Below are 17,736 nucleotides of genomic sequence, written 5' to 3' on the forward strand. Positions count from 1 at the left end.
GTGTGTGTAAACCGGGTGGGTAGAGAGGCGAGGGCTTTAGACCTTGCAGATGATTAAAGCTTTGCACACATTCCCACACCCACACGGCCACCCCCGTTCCTGCCTCCTCGTTCTCCATAGCAGATTGCTTGATCCACCAGATTTCCTCTTTCGATCCTCCTAACTCCGGCTCAAGCTGGGGAGGATTACATCACCTAACGGGATTTGGGGGTGGGGGTGGCCGGCGTAGAGAGGCCTAGCTGGAGAAGGAGCTAATCCCCACCCAGGGACCCTCTGCTGTTTCCCCTAGGTGCCGGTCGCAGTGGGTCCCCTGCAAATTCTCCATTAAGAGCGCACAGGAGCTTTGAAGATTTCTGCCGTCCCTCGTGTATGTACGCTGCTGCGGTCGCGATAGCCTTTATTTTCTGCCTCTCTGCCAGCCAGTCCCACTGCTGAAGCCTCCAAGACACACTTGGAGCGTAAGAGATCGAATTAAAAGCACAAATTTTGTCACAGAAAAGCCCGCCAATCCAGAATTTCCCCCATTCTCTGCCAGTGGTGGTCTCTGGACTTCTTATTCTTTAGCGATCACTCATAGCCAAGTAAGATTGTCTTCCACAAACACAGTTTTAACAATGAGTCCATAAGTGACTGTGGAGGCCAATTCTGGATCCACACATCCTTCTACAGTGAGGACATTGGTTTCCGGGCGGGAGTTGATCACGGTGTGGATTTGCCAAGCGTGCCTTCCTCTTAGCATGTTTCTCCCTTGCATCCCGAGTTTGAGTGTCTTCAAAGCCCATGACACCTTTGGTAAAGGCTGTCCTCCGACTGGAGCGCTCGCAGGCCAGTGTTTCCCAGCTGCCAGTGTTTATACTACATTTTTTAAGATTTGCATTGAAAGTCTTTAAACCTCTTTTGTTGACTGCCAGCATTACACTTTCCATTTTTAAATTCAGAATAGAGTAGCTGCTTTGAAAGATGATAATCAGGCATCTGCACAACATGACCAGTCCAGTGAAGTTGATGTTGAAGAATCATTGCTTCAACACTGGTGATCTTTGCTTCTTCCAGTACAATGATATTAGTTCGCCTGTCTTCCCAAGTGATGTGTAAAATTTTTCAGAGACACCATTGATGGAATCTTTCGAGGAGTTGGAGATGGCATTTAGAAGTGGTCCACATTTCACAAGCATATAGTAAGGTTGGTAGTACAATAGCTTTGTAAACAAGCATTTTGGTTTCCCTGCGAATGTCCTGGTCCTGAAACACTCTGCACTTCAAGTGAGAGAAAGCTGCACTTGCAGAGCTCACTTCCTGCTGTTTATCCACAGTAGATTATATTCACAGATATGTTGCACCTGAACATGGAGGTTCTAATGGGATATTGATGTTAACAGGCCACAAACTGATCCCACCTTGTATTTAAATTCGTTGATGCTGGCAGCCACAACCATATATTTTGATAGGGCCAGAAGTGATCACGGTAGCCTCTCCTTGTTATCCATTATATACCCCCTCATTTATTTATTATATTTTGTAGCTTGCCCACAGGCTTGTGTGGATTGCTTGGCCTTCTGCAAAACGCAAGCGCCGAAATTGGTACGAGAAGCAGAATCCAGCCATGGGAACCATAGCTTTTGTTTTACATAAGGTTCTAGCCCTCGTGGTGGCAGAGTTAAACATGAATTGAGGTGACAAAAAAACAATGAAAGGAAGGAATGCAGGAGCAGATCCGAGCAAAGGTTTAAGAGTTTTAGGGTGGCAAATTCAGATATTTTTAGCCTGTATTTTCTCCTCTGTCCCAGGAGCCTTGTAACTATAAAAAAAAACCTCCATAAAGCAAACTAACGGTATAAAAATACTATTACAAATCAATAAACGTCTTGTTAAAAAACAGCTTATACAACACTTCAGCTCAGGCTAGGCTGCCTATTTGTTTCTGCTTCTGTTTTTCTGCTGTTCTCCACACAGCGGAAACTTGTGCTGAGTGGGGCCTGTCCACTTTCTGAGTCCTCTAAGTCCTTGGGAGGCAATTGCCTCGGTGCGCATCGCGAGGCCACGGGGATTGGATGTGATAGCTGCCCTAGCCAGGGTTGGGGGTCAGGGCTTTGCTATGGGGCAAGCGGAGGCGGAGAGAGACTCCCTCATGATCCTGCCTCAGCGGAGGGGTGTGGGAACGGTTAGGCGTTGAGTGACAGCCAGCGATGGATGTGGGGGGAAGATTCCTCTTTTCCCACGCGATTCCCCCGGGTCCTCTTTCTCCTCGCGGGTCTATTTTTATCTCTCCTCTGCTATCGCCTTTCTCCTTCACCTCTTTCTCTGGTTGTGCTGTTGTATGTTGCGAGGCGGCTCTCGGCTCAGAGGAAGCCAGGATTGGCTGTGCCCAAAAAATCCCCGTCTTGCATCTCGGTCAGATCTTTGACTCCTGACCCGGTGGCTACTTCCAAGAACCTGCATGTCCACCCTTTCCTTGACCCCTTCCCCAGTTGCCAGCCTATGCCAGAGCCTAGATCCCCTGCCCCACCCATGGCCCCCTTTAAATGGGAAACTGGACTAGTCATATCTACCAAAACTGCCCTTTGACCTTTCCTGGCTTCAGCCTAACCTATAGACACTGACCCCCTACCATGATCCACTCTCACCACCTAAACACCCCTGGAAAGACCCACACCCAAAATTCGCCTTTCTACTCTGACCAGTGCAACTCCTCAAACTTGTCCCTGGCCCCCCATATAAGTTGCTCACCAGCCCCACACTTTTGGGGGGGGGTGGCTTTTAGCCCCAGCCTGGTGTGCTGACAATGGTTTTTTAAAGTCTTCTCCCTTTTTTAAACTTCAGGGCTTTTGCTTAATATATTTAATCTCTCTCTCTCTCACACACACACACACTTCCTCTTAGTCCACTTATGGGGAAGTAGAGCTTGACCACAAGACCCCCACAAAAAAACTGTGGTGAGGAAGGAACCGAAATGACCCCCATTTTTCCCAGACTGCAAACACTGGCAGGAAATGGGTTGATTCAGCTCTGAACACACACACCTCAAATGGATTTGCCCTCTCCAAATATTTGGGGTTTGCCCCCCTCTCCCCCCATTCCTCAGTCCACACCGCCCCCATCCAGAAGCCTCTTCCTCAGCCTTCCTCAACAGCAGAGAGCCCAGTTTCCCCCGCCGGGTTAATTACGCTATTTAAATTCCCTCAAATAATCGCAGCCAGTTAATTAAACCTCAATCGATCGTTAAAAGCAGACCAATAATGAATACGCCAGCAGCCTCACTGGGCCTCCATGAGCGTGACTCGCAGCCCCCCCCAGCCCCACCCCACTCCCTGCCGTTGTGCCCCCCCAAATCACCTGATGCCTTTCAGGCCTGAGCCACGCAGCACCCCAAAGTTCAAGCCCCCCAGATTCCAAGGACATCCCTGAAGCCCCATCTCTGCACCACAAACCCCAATCCTGACCCACAAATAGCCCAATCTTCCACCTCAACCACCCTGCACACCCCGAGTCTCTCTTCTCCCCCACTTTTGTTGGGGGCCCCCAATTCCCTCATTCCTTCTTCTGAGCTGTGTTGATTTTTGAGCGGCAGCATTCCCACGCTGATCCCGTTCTCTGATTCCCCCTCTTCTGGATTTGGGCAAAGGGGGGTGGCAGTGGCAAGGACCCCCCCTCTTTCGTTCTGCCTGGCAGTCCGCGGGAGCGCAAGCCCCACTATCAATTTTTTAAAATGAGCCCTCATTAGGAATTCACAAAGTTTCCTTCTCGTGAATAATTCAGGGAACAAGAGAATGGGTTGAGGAGGTGGGGGCAGAAATGTGGGGTGGGGAGGTTTCTGGGAGCCCCGCTTTCCAAGATCCTGGCTGCAGGAGAGGGTGGGGGTCGGGTGGGGTGTTCACAAGCATCACGGGTGCCCACCCCCTTCCCAACTCCCCGCCATTTTTCCTTGGCTCCCGCTCCCTCCCAAATAGGCCAAATTTCTGCCTCCCTCACCTCTCCCAGTCCCTTAAAATATTCAAGAGCTCATTAAAATGCAATTGCAGCCAAACAATTCATTTCGGGTGGGGTGGGGGGGTTCGCACGCAGCAGGTGGGGTATTCTGGCTGAGGGAAGAGGCTGGGGGCAGAGCTGGGAGGCAGAGCTGAAAGACTTGGGAGCAGGGCTCGGGTTCAAGACACCTTGTCCTGCATTGGATAGATCTCCAAAGAGGTGCTGGGGATCAAGGCTACCAGGGGAGGCGGCCTTCGGTTTTGCCACAGAAGCCCCCTCTCCGCTTACCTCTCCACATGTTATGTCTGGGGGTTGTTACCTAGTGAGGAAGGCCGAGCACACTCTGCACATGCTCAGAGGCACTCTTGTCCAGCTTGTTCCCATTTTCCCGGATGTTGAAAACCGATTCTGGGGCTAAGCCTGGCTCAAGAGAAGCACACGTTGGAGGTCTGCGGTGTCAAGTCAGGGGAACACTATATTTGGAGGCTGGCTCCCCAGTATGCCAAAATGGGGGGTGACATGGGATTTTGAGCTGGTTTTGAGTATAGATGCTGGTTGTGGGGGGCTCAGCAGGCATTGGGGGCAGTTTTAGGGCAGAATTGAAAAATGTATTGTAAAGAATGCTGGATTAAGTCCCAAATGATGGGTCTGGACTAAGGTTAGGTTAATTGATGTGGGGATTAGCGGTCTCTGTGGGTCAGAAGTAGAGGCGAACCTAGTCCTGTAGAGTGGGGTGGGGGGGCAAGGCTGAAGGTTGGATATAAACTATGGACCAGGCACTGTGTGTGTGGGGCTATTTTGGGGGGGGGGTTCTGAGAGTCAATTGGGGGGCAGCAGAGTTTAAGAGTGGGGTGGAGGGTAGCAAGAATTGACAAGTAGCAGGTGGGGGAATGAAATAAATAATTAGATTTGTGCCGGGACAGGAAAGGAGATTTTTTTTGGGGGGGGGAGTAGAGTGGAAGGATACCAGCAATTCTGAGGAGGGGTCTTCAAGTCAGGACTGAGGACCCCCAATTCTTGGGAGGGGGGAGAGACACCTTTTAGACCAGGAGGGAGGACACTATTGGGGTGGGGGTTGAAGAGAGTTCAGAAAATTGGGGTGGGGGGAGTCTTAGTCGAAGGCTTCTAGGGGTCCAGGACTGGGACAGTGGCATGGCTGTCAGGGGTTTCTGTGGGTCAGGGTTTGGGGGCAGACATTGTCGCAGTGCCAGGCAGAGGGGGGGTCGCGCTTTTCAATTGTTTTTTTCGGGGGGGGGCTCTTATCTCTTCCTCTCCATTATTTCTCTCCCTCTGCTCAGACCACCCTGGCGGGAGGGGGGAGCGTGAGTAGTAGCTGAGAAAGACGAGGGAGGGAGGGGGGAGGATCAGACGAGCATCTCTGCAGAAGGAGCATCCCTGCATCTCTCTGTCGCTGGTCCTGCTGCGCTCCCGTCTTCCTTCTCGCCCTTTGCTTCTCTCTCTCTCTTTCTCTCTTCTCTTCTACCTCCCTCCTCTTTCTCTCTCTTCCTCTCTCCCCCCTTCCTTCTACATCTCTGTCTCGTTCCCTCCTTCCTTAACCCCTTTTCCCGGACTCCCAGCGACTCAGGTAGGTTCCCTTCACTTTTGGGGTGGGGGGGAGGCAGAGGGAGAAGAAGGATAGAGGGGTGGAGCCCCCAGAGGGTACCCACAAGAAGAGGGGGGTGGCAAAATGTGGGGGTGGCGTGAGGGGGACGGAGTGCGGGCGAACCCTACAACCCACCCCACTTCCCTACAAGAGCTCAGTTCCCCCCATCTTTATCCATTCTTTCCCCAAAATGTTATATTATTAATATTAATAATATTATTTGGGGAGGGGGCTGTTTCTAGACCTGGCTCCAGGGCATGGGAGGAGCGCGGGAATCACTAATTGATAAAAAGGCAAAATATGTAGAATTCTATTTGGGGTGGGGGGGGCGGTTCCATCCTGCACTTCTCCGTCCCTCCCACTTTCTCATTCCTTCTTTCCAGCCCCAGCTGTGTATATGTGTGTGTTTCCCCCCCCTCCTATTCCCGGGGGGAGTCGGGGATCAAAGTTTGATTAGGGACGTGACGGGAGCGAGGAGGGGGGAAAGCGATGGGGAGCCAGCGGCGCCCGCACTCATCCGTCCGCCGGGCTTTTTCGTTCCTTCGTTCCGGAGAGAATTCCGTATTGATTGTGACAAATGTTGTGGCTGGCGGGATTCCCGTCTGGGAGGGGAGGCTGGGACGGCGAGGGACCCCCCCCCTTTCCCCAAACAGACGCGCTCTCGCCTTTCTCTCCCTCCTTCTCTCTCTCTTCCCCCCACCCCCCGTTTTCTCTTCCCCTCTTTCTTTCTTTCTGCCTGTCTCATTCCGCGATTCCGAGGCGCCTCATTAGGAATTTCACTCACGCAGCCCTGGGTTGTAAATCTACCCCGGGAGTCTTAAGACTGCAGCGCGGGGGAAAGGATTGCGGGGGGCATTGGGAGGCTGGAAAAAGAGGGGGGGCACCTGCTGGCATGACCGAGGGAGGGGGGGAGATGGAGATAAATCAGGACCCCCCCCACCTCAGCCTCCCGCCCCACAAGGATTCCCAGGAGAGGGAGGGCTATGGTGAGGGTTGCTGAAACCTGACCCACAGCCCCCCCAAATCCACCCAGATCTGGAGAGACCCCCTACAAGGCATTTTATGACAGCCCCCTCCCCAAATTCATTGATGCATCAGCATCAGCTCACCCCCTCTTCAAGTGTCGTAGGTACCCCACAAGGGCTATGGGGTGGCTATAGATTTGGGGTGGCTCTGGCCTCAGTCTCCCGTCTCAGCCCATTATTCCCCCCCCCCCAATAATCCTCAGCATTCCTCAATGCACCTTGGTCCTCCTGACCCACAGCCCCCGAAAGCTGCCCCCTGATCTTTAAATGAATGCTGTTCCTTCCTGGATTACCTGTCGCCATGCTCACTCCCCAGGGCCCTTGACCTCTTCCTCCCACGCCAAACCCCTGGTGTTCTGGCCTCACTCTTTCGATTATTGCTCCTCAGGTTCAATTTCAGACCCGATTCCCTCTCCCCTCAAAACCATAAATAAATAAATCCCAGCTTTGGTCCTGACCAGTACTTCAAGGTCTCCATTTCGGACCTAACTCTGCCCCCACTCTACCTACTGAAAGGTTTTTCATTTATAGGAACACACTGAATCGTAAAACTGGGGTGCCAGGGTCCCCCAGAAGACCACTGTCCAACTGTACTTCAGAGGCCCAGTCACCCCCAACATTATCTACACCCAGTTTGACTCTAACCAAATTCGCTTGTGGCTTCTCAAAAGAACAACCTACCCAATATCTTTTTGGACTTCTAGTTTCAGGGGGAATCTGCCCCCCCCCCCGCAAGTCCATCATGCCCCCCTCCTCATTATATTTCCCTCCCCACCACTAAGGGCTGCATTACCCCCACCCCCCACCCCGCTTTCTCTTGGAGTCAATTTTCTGACGAGGCGAAATAAGATTTGCTGGGTTTATTCTCCCAGGGTCTGGGAATAACTAATCCTAAAAAATCCGCTTAGATTTGGGCAGGAGGGGAGGGGAGAGGGAGGAAAGAGAGAGAGCCTGCCTGGAGGGGGAGAAGGAATAAATGAAGGAAGGGGTGGGGTGGAGAGGACTGGGGAGGAGGGCATCACTTTCAGGAGGAAGCAGCGGGGAATTAAAACAAACACAACCAGCCTTGGTCCCAGCTTAGAGCCTCATTCGGAGCCCCTGATTTATTTTAATGGCATCTAGGAAATCTGGGATACAAGATTTACAGTTACAGAGGCTACTGGAAATTGGCATTTAAACAGCGAAGTAATAAGTGAGATACTTATATATGTCTCTGCCCCCCTTTTTTTTTTTGCTTTTTGCATAGAAAGAAATGCAAGCACTTTTAAATCAGTGGGGCATGAATGAACAGGGACCTAGTCTTTTAGGTTCATCTTTCCTTATGTCCTAGAAGAGGTGCCACCTTTATCATACTGCTCTTGCCCCTTGGGCTTTTAACGGCAGTCTGATCTGAGGAGAAATTAGGCAGGGTAAAGCTATTCTCATCTCCTGATCTCCAAGCCAGAAAAAAACGCTTTTTAGCAGGCTACGTTTCTGAGCAATGGGATAATGTCAAAAACACAGGAGCTGGGGAACAGGGAAGCAGTTGGCAACTCTCTGAAGGACAGGCAGGCAGGGAGCACACTATGTGTGGGTGCGCTGGCTCAAAATCACTTAACGGAGATGAGGGTGTGTATCAGATTGATCAGTCTTTCAATCTGGATTAATTAATCCGGAATAAGTATCACCCCCTGATCCCATAATCATACTCCCTGGTGCCTATTAGAATCCACATTTCCGTGTTGTCTCCTTTTTAAAAACAAAAACAAGCCGGTGTCTTAACACTTCCCAGATCTGTAGTAAGTTAAACGAAAACAAGAATGTACATTTGATCACAAGAAACATAATAATTGCCTGTTTGCTTCTTTCTGGGCCACATTCACAAAATTTGCAAGTGACAGATTCCAGGACTAAAAGGTGCTGTCAGCATCCTTGTTAAACAAAAATTTGAATTATTACCTGGTCTTAATGCTTGAGATATTTTGGAGTGCTGGGATCTAGCCTTGGGACGCGGGGAAATAATAAAAAAGCAGTATGTGCTCTGAACATTGGCAGAGTGCCTTTCCCCTCAACCGTCATGAGCCACAACCAGCTATTGTACCCACAGAAGTTCAAACCTCCTAGCACATTTGAGCATGCGAGTGCCTTCCTTTAACCCCGCAAAATGAGGATCTGTAGCTCACTGGCAGAGCATTCGCTTTGCATGGAGAAAGTCCAAAGTTCGATCCCTGATGTCTCCAGTTACATAATCATAATAAATTTAATAATAACAAGATGGTGGATCGTGGCCAGTCAGAGGAGGCTAAACATGATAAAGTGGACAAATAAGTTTCATTCGGTAGAAGGCAGCTTCCTCAAATATATTTTCATACGCAAAATCACTAATATTTATTCTGTATTGACTATCCTGTCATCCCTTTCTTCAATCATTGGCACAGATAACAGCTGCCACTTTATATAAAAGCACATTGAAAATAGTTTTTTGGGGGGATGGTATGTGAAGCATACTGTCGTTTGAACCACCCCAGTTGTGCAAACAAAAAGAGGGTTGTGTTGCTAAAGTAATCCCAGAGAGCGATTTCCGTGTTTTCTTTCTGTTTGTCCTGGGCTGGGCCAGATCAAAAGTCATCACCTTAGGCGGCAGAACCGGGACACAATTTGAGGGCTTATCTTTTTGGGGCAATTTCCATCCCAAACGTACCCCCTTGGTGGTATAATTTTAGCGGCTCAGCGGCAGGAACTAAGCGCCATTTTGGATCTGCCGGCCTGAATCTTGCCAGGCCTGGGCGGGAGAGAAGCAGCTTAGCTGTTTTGCCTCAGGTGGCAAAATATCTGAGGCTGGCTCTGGACATCACACACATCTTGGGAAGCGTTCCAAAATTTATGAAACGGAAACTTTACAATGGTCTGCCTCTGTGCCTGTTTGACTGCCCAGATTTGTGGTTGGCCGGTCAGCTTTTGGCTCCCGTGGAGGGAGTTTAGATGTATTTGACTTGACCCACTTGTAAGCTAACATTTTTTTATTATTTTTTAATGCAGCTTGGGGTTGCTTTCGGACATCTGTCTTAAGATGCCTGTCTAGGGAAATGTAAAAAGTAGGAAACGAAACTCCTGCAGCTTCCTAGCATGTTTATTTCATTAGCCTCCTTTTTCTGGTGGGAAATGGGTGCTGCTACCACGCACACCCCAGGCGCCCTTGAAATGTGTGTTTTGCCGGAGCTAATTCTGACCTGTGGTAACAACCTGCGAATGGTCATTACTCTGGGTTTGTTAGCCAGGCTCAGGGAACAAGAGAGTGGCATCGGCGTGTCTTTTCACGCGCGACAGCAGATCCTCTGAGACCCTCTTGAGTTATTTGTGTGATATAATCATAGAATCGTGGAATTGGAAGAAAGGGGCGTGAGGGTCAACTAGTCCAACCCTCTGCGATGCAGGAATCTTTTGCCTGACACGGGACTCGAATCCACAACCCTGAGATTATGAGTCTCATGCTCTGCCGACTGAGCTAGGCGCCTGAGAGGCCGGATACGTGCCTGCATGTGTGAATGCAACTAATGCAGGGCAAAGGAGTGAAGAGAGCCGGGTCTTTTCAGTCAAATTACAGACAACGGGAAATTTGGAAGGGGGTTGGAAAGGAATCAAGTCCTACTTTTTGTAAATGGATACCTGAGGCTGGTGCTCAGGCAACTTTTGGGCTGAATCGGTAACACTGAGGGAAAAGCGAAGGGAGGAGATGTCGTTGTTGTGGGACAGCGCAAGTTGCCTCTGGGAAAATGCGGTGCTGACTAGAAGCTTAGACCTGAGCTTTTGTGCCTTGCTGGCTTCTTGAGAAACCTGCAACGGTGAAAATCCTATCTCTCCCCGCCGGCCCTCCCCAAGTTGGTTGCTCCACGCTGATCTGCTTTTGAAATTAGAAAGGGGGGCTTTTCCATCCTGCCTCTCCCCAGCCCTCAGATCTCTCAGATCTTAAATGCGCCTTCCTGTAATTTAAAATTGTTTCTTCTTATCCTCGCCCTCAGCAGATGCGGCATACTCTCCGTCTTCTTTCTGACACCCTTTTAAAATACTTGGGAGGAAACCGCCACTTCTTAGAGCAAGGGGAACAGGAAGACCCTCTAGGTTGTACGGCAAAAGAACTGTAGCTCCACGCCAGAGCACTTTTTTTAAAAATGCAAAAGTCCCAAAGTTCAAGCCATTTCCTGGCGCCCACCCCCTCCTGGGCTTCAGCTCCCACAATCCCCCACCATCGATTGGCCTGCTGGCTGGGGACGGCTGGATTTCGGAGCCCAACCATACTGGGAAAGCCACATAAGTTGTCCCTTGGGGAAAGATAATTCAGCATATTCCTCCTTCTCCACAGGGCTTGGTCTTGAAACGATCACGCCACAATGAGGTCCGAGGGTTTTGCCCTGCAGCGCCTTGCAAGGCCGCAGAGGCTTCTGGGAAATAGTGTTCTGAACGCCATAGTTGTCCGCAGGGTCGGTGGGCAGAAGGGGGCAGGCCAGCCCACAAAACTGAGAAAAAAAGACGTGAGATGGGGCATGAAAAGTTGGGCTAAGTTTGAGCCAGGCCTCACCTAGTTTTAGGCCCGTGAAAGAGATCAGTCTCTGAAATACTTCCCCTTGCAGTTACACCCCTGTAGCCTCGAACACACGGAGAGATTTTTGTGGCAAAGCCACTTCCGGCCTGCCCAGGAGGTGGGGTTGCGGGCTTCACGCCCACCCCCACGTGAGCGGGGGCTGGTTTCAGCCCCCGCGAGAACAGGGGAATCCCGGCCAGGTCTGCCCTATTTAGGGCCGGTGCAGAGGGGGCTTGCCCTCTTTTCGCCGGCTAGCCCTCACGTTTTCCCACCCTCCCTCCCTTTAGGTATGCTTTAGGTAGGTCTTTGACTTTGCTATGGACTTCGGTCTGTCACCGCAAGGGGCATGGTAGGAATTTTTCCCAATTGGCAATTTGTAGCCTTTTGAAGGGAGAGAACTCTGCACATGTTCAGAGGCCCTCCAGGGTCGAGTTTTTCACTCTTGGTCTCCACTTGCAGGAAGCAGGCGACGACTTGGGACTCCTCTGAGGGCAGGGAAGGAAACTTGACTTTGGTGCCTTGGAATTATAGGGGAATAGAAAGCTGCCTTGCGCTAGAGTCACACCACTGGTCTATCTAGTATTGCCTGCACTGACTGGCAGCATTTCTCCAAGGCTGCAGTCAGATGTCTCTCCCAGCCCTCCTCAGTGATGCCATCGGGGATTTCACCTGCAACCTTCTGCCTGCAAACCGGATGCTCTACCAGCACAATCCCTTGGTGCTGATAATGCCAAGGCTGAAGGTTCAAATCCTCGCATGAGATGGCTGCATTGCAGGGGGTTGGACTAGATGACCCACAGGGTCCCTCCCAACTCTACGATTGTATAATCTACACCGGGGTAGGCAACCTAAGACCCAGGGGCCGGATGCGGCCCATTGGCCTTCTCAATCTGGCCCACGTGTTTTTACATGAGTAGAATGTGTCCTTTTATTTAAAATGCATCTCTGGGTTATTTGTGGGGAATAGAAATTTGTTCATTATTTTTTTTTAAAAAAATATAGTCCGGCCCACCACATGGTCTGAGGGACGGTGGACCGGCCCACGGCTGAAAAAGGTTGCTGACCCCTGATCTACATTACCAAAAGCGGTTGAGAGAGGCAGCGGCTGTTGGGTTCGTGCCTGAATCGAACAAGTTGCTTACAGGAGCACGGCCAGCTGCCTTACGTTGAGCCAGACCCTCGGCCCACCGAGTGCAGTTTTGCCTACACTGACTGGCAGCAGTGGGTCTCCAGGGTGTCAGGCAGGGAGACACCCCCAGGCTGGGATCGAACCTGGGAGTTTCTGCGTGCAAAGCTGATTCTCTGCCACTGAGCCACACAGCCTGTATTGCCCAAGGGCTGCATTTGGCTACTGAAAATGGGGGCTGAGGCCAGAGAGAGTGCCTGCTCAGCAGGAGTAAAGCCCAGCCTTTTCTCTCCCTCTGCCGCCATCTCAAATTAAATCCGGGGCGGGCTGCTTCTTGAGAAAGCACCTGCTGGACACACACTCTCAGCCTCCCATTCCCCTCCCCCCCCCTGCTCATTTCCTCGCTGTTTATCTTCATTTCCGATCAATAAGGAGAAGCCAAGTGACTGAATCAGTTGTCGCTCTGAATGAATTACAGCGATTAGGCCCCGGTATGGTGAGGAGGACGAGGAGGGAGGAGGAACTGGGGACCAGATCTTCGTGCCAGTTTCAACAGAGGGCGCCACTGGAGGGCAAAGCGGGGGGGGGGTGTTTAAAAAAAAAGAAAGGAAAAATTTATTAACTGCATTTCTGGATCACGCTCGAAAGGTTAAAGCAGGTCAGGCCGCAGTTGGGCCCAACTGCCCCGCAGGTTAATTGGGTTGAACGAAGGCCTCAGAGGGAAACCGCTAACAAGGAAGGCGAGAGAGAGGAGGGAGAAAAAAACTGTGAGAAAGGCAGAGAATGCAGATGCCGGCTGAGCAAAAGAAATACAGAGAGGTGGGGAGACCCGGGGCGCTTCCGGACGACCTGTGCACTGCGCATTTCGTCCTGATTTGTTCACGGGGAAGCGAGGCAACGTTGGCCATTTAGTGAGCGTTCGTCCCCGTTTGTTTTTGGGGAGGTTAGATGATTTTGCGCCAAAGCCACTGTTACCCCTGCACTTTCCATGTCGTGAAAAGTTGGATCTTTTGGGGAAAGTGGGTTTCTCATTTCTTTCTTGGTTAAATTTGTATTCTGCCCTTCATCCGAAGATCTTAGGGCAGCTCACGGCAGGATATATATACTGTATCGACAGGGTTTTGAGTACAAGAGGGCCAAGTCAACTTTAAGCATGCAGCCTAAATTTGCTGGTATGTGGTTGAATCCCACTTGAAAGCAGTGACAGTCTGGAAGCTCCCAGGTTGTGGAAGAAGGAGCAACAAAACTGAGGGAGGGAGGGAGGGAGGGAGGGAGGGAGGGAGGGAGGAAGGAAGGAAGGAAGGAAGGAAGGAAGGAAGGAAGGAAGGAAGGAAGGGTCTGTGGTGGAGCTCAGCCCTAGCACTAGTTGCCAATGGCAGAGCTTATCCCTTGAGGTTATGAAGCAAGAGCAAAACAAGGGCTCCCCAGAGCAGATGCAGAATGCATCTCCCTTAAGAGCATAAGAAGACCTTGCTGGATCAGGCCAGTGGCCCGTCTAGTCCAGCATCCTGATCTCACAGTGGTGAACCAGATGTCCCGGGAGGAAACCCAGAGGCAGGATTTGAGCACCAAAACACTCTCCACCTCCTGAGATTCCCAGAAACATGCTGCAGAAGACAGCTGTTACGGCTCGTAGCTGTCGATGGCCGAATCCTCCCACAGATTTGCCTGATCCTCTTTTATAGCCATCCAAGTCAGTGGCCCTCCTCACAGCTTCCTGCGGGAGCAACTGACCGACTGCCGCAGGATCCTGAGGTCAGAGAGTCTTCCCACATCGAGGGCTGAGGACGAGAGCTTCCAGGTCAGAGGATGCCCCTTCCAGGCAGTTCTGGGTCCTGGCATCTGTCCCCCACCCTCTCGAAAGCAAGGACTGGGAAGGCAGGCAGGTAGCCAGGCAAAATATTGCAGAGGGTTAAGTGAAGAGGGTACCCTGACTGCCCTGCTATTATCCCCCTAGCGTGGCCAAGGGTCCTAGAAGAAAGAGGACAAGGCCTCAGGGCTTCCGCGGTGGCCCAAGTCAATGATGGCAGAGGTTTTAAGCACAGAGGCAAACGTGGCCGAAATATTTTGCTGAGGAGCCATCAAGTTTTCCTGGCCCCCGGCTCCTCCTGCCTATTTCCACCGCTAGATCCCACTGGGTAGGTTGTCGGGGGACGACAACGAATTAACCCCAGAGTGTACGTTATATATATATATATATATCCCTACACAAAACAGGACGAGGCGGTATCTCTGTCTCGTTCTGCCCTTCCTTGCAACTGCGTTTATCTCTCCGTCTGTCCATTTCTCGCTCCATCCATCATCTGTCCTCTCTCGTCTGCAGGGCAGGCTGGGGAGCAGGACCTGAGGGGAATGTAGAACAGAGACACCAGGAGTGTGTGTGTTGTGGGGGGGGGGCAGGGAGTGAGAACAAGAGGGAGAGAAGATGCGGGGAAGGAAGGAGAGAGGGAGGCACAGGCGGATGCATAGATAAATAATCTGCACGGATGGATGGATGGATGGATGGACGGACGGGCAGATGGCTTAGATGAATAGTTAAGTGCTGTCTTTGGACAGGTTGGTGATGGGCAGGTGGATGGAGCGATGGGCATATTTGAAGATCTCTGTGGACGGATGGATGAATAGTGGGCGGGTGCTGCAGGAGATGGATGGGTGGTTTAAAGAGGGACGTGTGGGGAGAGGAGGAAGGGGGAAAGGGGTGGGTGCATGGAGGAAAAACGGAGCTTGGAAATGTGTGGATGGTCGGAACATTTCGCATCGGGGGTACACGTGCGGGTGGTAGACTCTGGATGGTGGGCAACTAGGAACTCCACGAGGAGGCCCTAGTGGTTTTGTGGGTGTGGAAAGATGGCTGCACCCAAGGGGTGCTTTGTGAATGATTCGGGGCTTCCCCAGGCGGGAAAGAGGAGCGAACCCCACAGACCCGAGCAACAAAATGGCTCTACAGTGGTACCTTGGGTTACATACGCTTCAGGTTACAGGCACTTCAGGTTACAGACTCCGCTAACCCAGAAATATTACCTCAGATTAAGAACTTTGCTTCAGGATGAGAACAGAAATTGTGCTCCAGCGGCGTGGCGGCAGCGGGAGGCCCCTTTAGCTAAAGTGGTGCTTCAGGTTAAGAATGAACCTCTGGAACAAATTAAGTTCGTAACCCGAGGAACCACTGTATTGCCTAAACAAACTGGGCAGCAGTTCTTCAGGGTTCCAGGCAAGGCTCTCTCCCTGTACCTGGAGACACCGGGACTTGAACCTGGGAGCGCCTGCCTGCAAAGTAGATGTTCTCCCGCTGAGCTGCGGCCCCTTCTTCATGACCTAGGGGCCCTCGTTGACCTCAGGGCTGGTCCAAGCCGTTTTGCCGCCTGAGGCGAAGGACAAGATGGCGCCCCTCCCCACTCCAGCTGAGCTGACTTCAGTGCCAGCAACGGAAATAGCATCCTCCTGACAACCCGAAGGCAGCAGACTATTTTAGGGATGCTGGGCTGGCCCATGTCGCCTGCACAGCTTGGTCCTCCAACAGAGAGCAACATGGAGGGGGCCTTCGGAAGGAAGCTCCAGGAAGCAGAGGTGGAGGATCTCCGCACCTGCCCCCTGAGGCATTCTCCTTTCTCCGCCCAATGATAGGGCCGGCCCTCTTCCTCCCCATTCATTCTTTCCCGTTCCTGAGTCAGACCCCAGAACTGTGTTTAGGCTGACACCCTTGTCGGTGGATGTAACTTTCACGAGTACAGCTTACGTCACCCAGCATCCTGAAGCTACCCGGACTAGGTTGCGACTTAAACGTTAGGAATAAGTGCTGTTTGACAGTTCAGCTTGCTCAGAAGGCAGTGGACTTTTCTTCTAGCTGTACGATTCTATGATTTGTGGCAGGCTGACACCCTAGGCAAAGAAAGACCCAGAGTTTGAGGTCCTGGGTCAGAAGGAGTAGTACCTAGGAAGCTGCCTTATGCTGAGTCAGAGCAACTAGGCCAGTGTTGCCTGCACGGACTGGCAGCCGTTCTCTAGGGTTTCAGCCTCTCCCTACCTGGAGATGCTAGGAATTGAACCTGCAACCTTCTGTATGCAGAGCAAATGCTCTGTCACTGAGCCACGACCCATCTCCGTCGTCACGCATAAGTAGTATAACCTCCAGTGGGACCGATTTACCCAGTGCTGAACTGGCCTTCTGGTACCCATAATAGGTAAATCTGTCTCCATTAAATGAGCCTTTTCTTCCTCTCCGCCGCCAGAAGCAGCTGAGTTTCACCTGTGGAGTAGTTTAGGAAACCAAGGGTTGATCCGAAGAACCCGCAAGCACCTGTGATACTGGTTTTGTTCTTAGATTTCCGATTCCTGCCTTCGTATAATTTTAATGTTTACTGTGAACCGAGAGGTGGGGAACCCACGACCTTCCGAATGTTGTGGCACTCTGGTTCCCATTGTTCCCTGATGGTGAGCCATACTAGTCACAAAATCCAGAGGGCCACAGGTTTCCCCAGTCCTGTTTTAAACCGCCCGGAGTATCCTAGCTAGGAGGTAGTCCGCAAATATTGCAAATCAATAAGAATAGAGGATGCTGGGATGAGGTTCTCAGCTCACGCGCCAGCCGAGCAGCATCCGCAGTGGAGCGCGAGCCCAAAGATTGCCTCTCGACTTGATCGTTTGCTGCGTCGGGCGGTGCAAGCACAGTGTGCACCCGAAGACGTGCAGAGTGTGGCCCAGGCGGCTCCCTTGCCTTGGCTTCGCCCTTCCCTGAAGAAAGGCAGTGTGGTGTAGGGCTTAGAGTGTTGGACCAAGACCTGGGAGACCAGGGTTCGAATCCCTGGCAGACGGTCCCCCCCCCCCAAGTCCAATTTGGAGCCCATTGGTTAGATCCAGCAGGAGGGCAGTTTCTCCAGAAGTCCTGTAGGATTGCGGGCAACGTTGGCCAGCTTGCCTTGAGAAGGGATCCGGGAGGCTAGGATGGATTTGGGCTAGCAATGGGAAGACCTCTACGCCATTTGGATACAGTGTTTGGTAGTGTGGATGTGTCTCCTGGTCTACCTGTCATCAGTTATCATTCGTAGATCTGGTGTCTGGGTCTCTTCAGAAGGCTGGGAAGGATTTTGGATATCTCTGACTCATAGGTTGCAGTTGGTAGACCTGGGGATCTGCCCTTGTGGGGTGACCTTGAGTTAGTTGCCACCCCTTAGGCCAGGCTTCCTCAACCTCGGCCCTCCAGATGTTTTGAGTCTACAATTCCCATCATCCCTGACCACTGGTCCTGCTAGCTAGGGATCATGGGAGTTGTAGGCCAAAAACATCTGGAGGGCCGAGGTTGAGGGAAACTGCCTTAGGCTGACCCCCACTCAAGACAGAAGTGGGCTCCTTGGAGGGGAAGGGGGTTGCAAATGCCGTAATAAATAAATAACTCTGGCACAATTGGATGGGAATCGGAGAAAGGAAGAGGAACGGTGGTCTTTATGGATTATCTGCATGA

The 17,736-nt window shown here is 51.6% G+C and overlaps 1 protein-coding gene across 3 annotated transcripts in view; it reads left to right on the plus strand.

The window, feature by feature from the left end:
• The first annotated feature begins 5,299 nt into the window (after positions 1-5,299).
• Positions 5,300-17,736, plus strand: part of CDH24 (cadherin 24) — a 34,585-nt gene continuing 22,148 nt past the window's right edge. The window contains exon 1 of one of the 3 annotated variants that reach the window (XM_083706674.1): positions 5,300-5,551. The gene's annotated coding sequence lies outside the window, so the exon portion shown is untranslated. Of the gene's footprint in view, positions 5,552-12,101; positions 12,775-17,736 lie in introns of those variants that run through there. The other 2 variants (XM_083706676.1, XM_083706675.1) reach the window with 2 other exon arrangements.

This window comes from Podarcis gaigeae (genome assembly GCF_964106915.1).
Source record: "Podarcis gaigeae genome assembly, chromosome: 13".
Lineage (NCBI taxonomy): Eukaryota > Metazoa > Chordata > Lepidosauria > Squamata > Lacertidae > Podarcis > Podarcis gaigeae.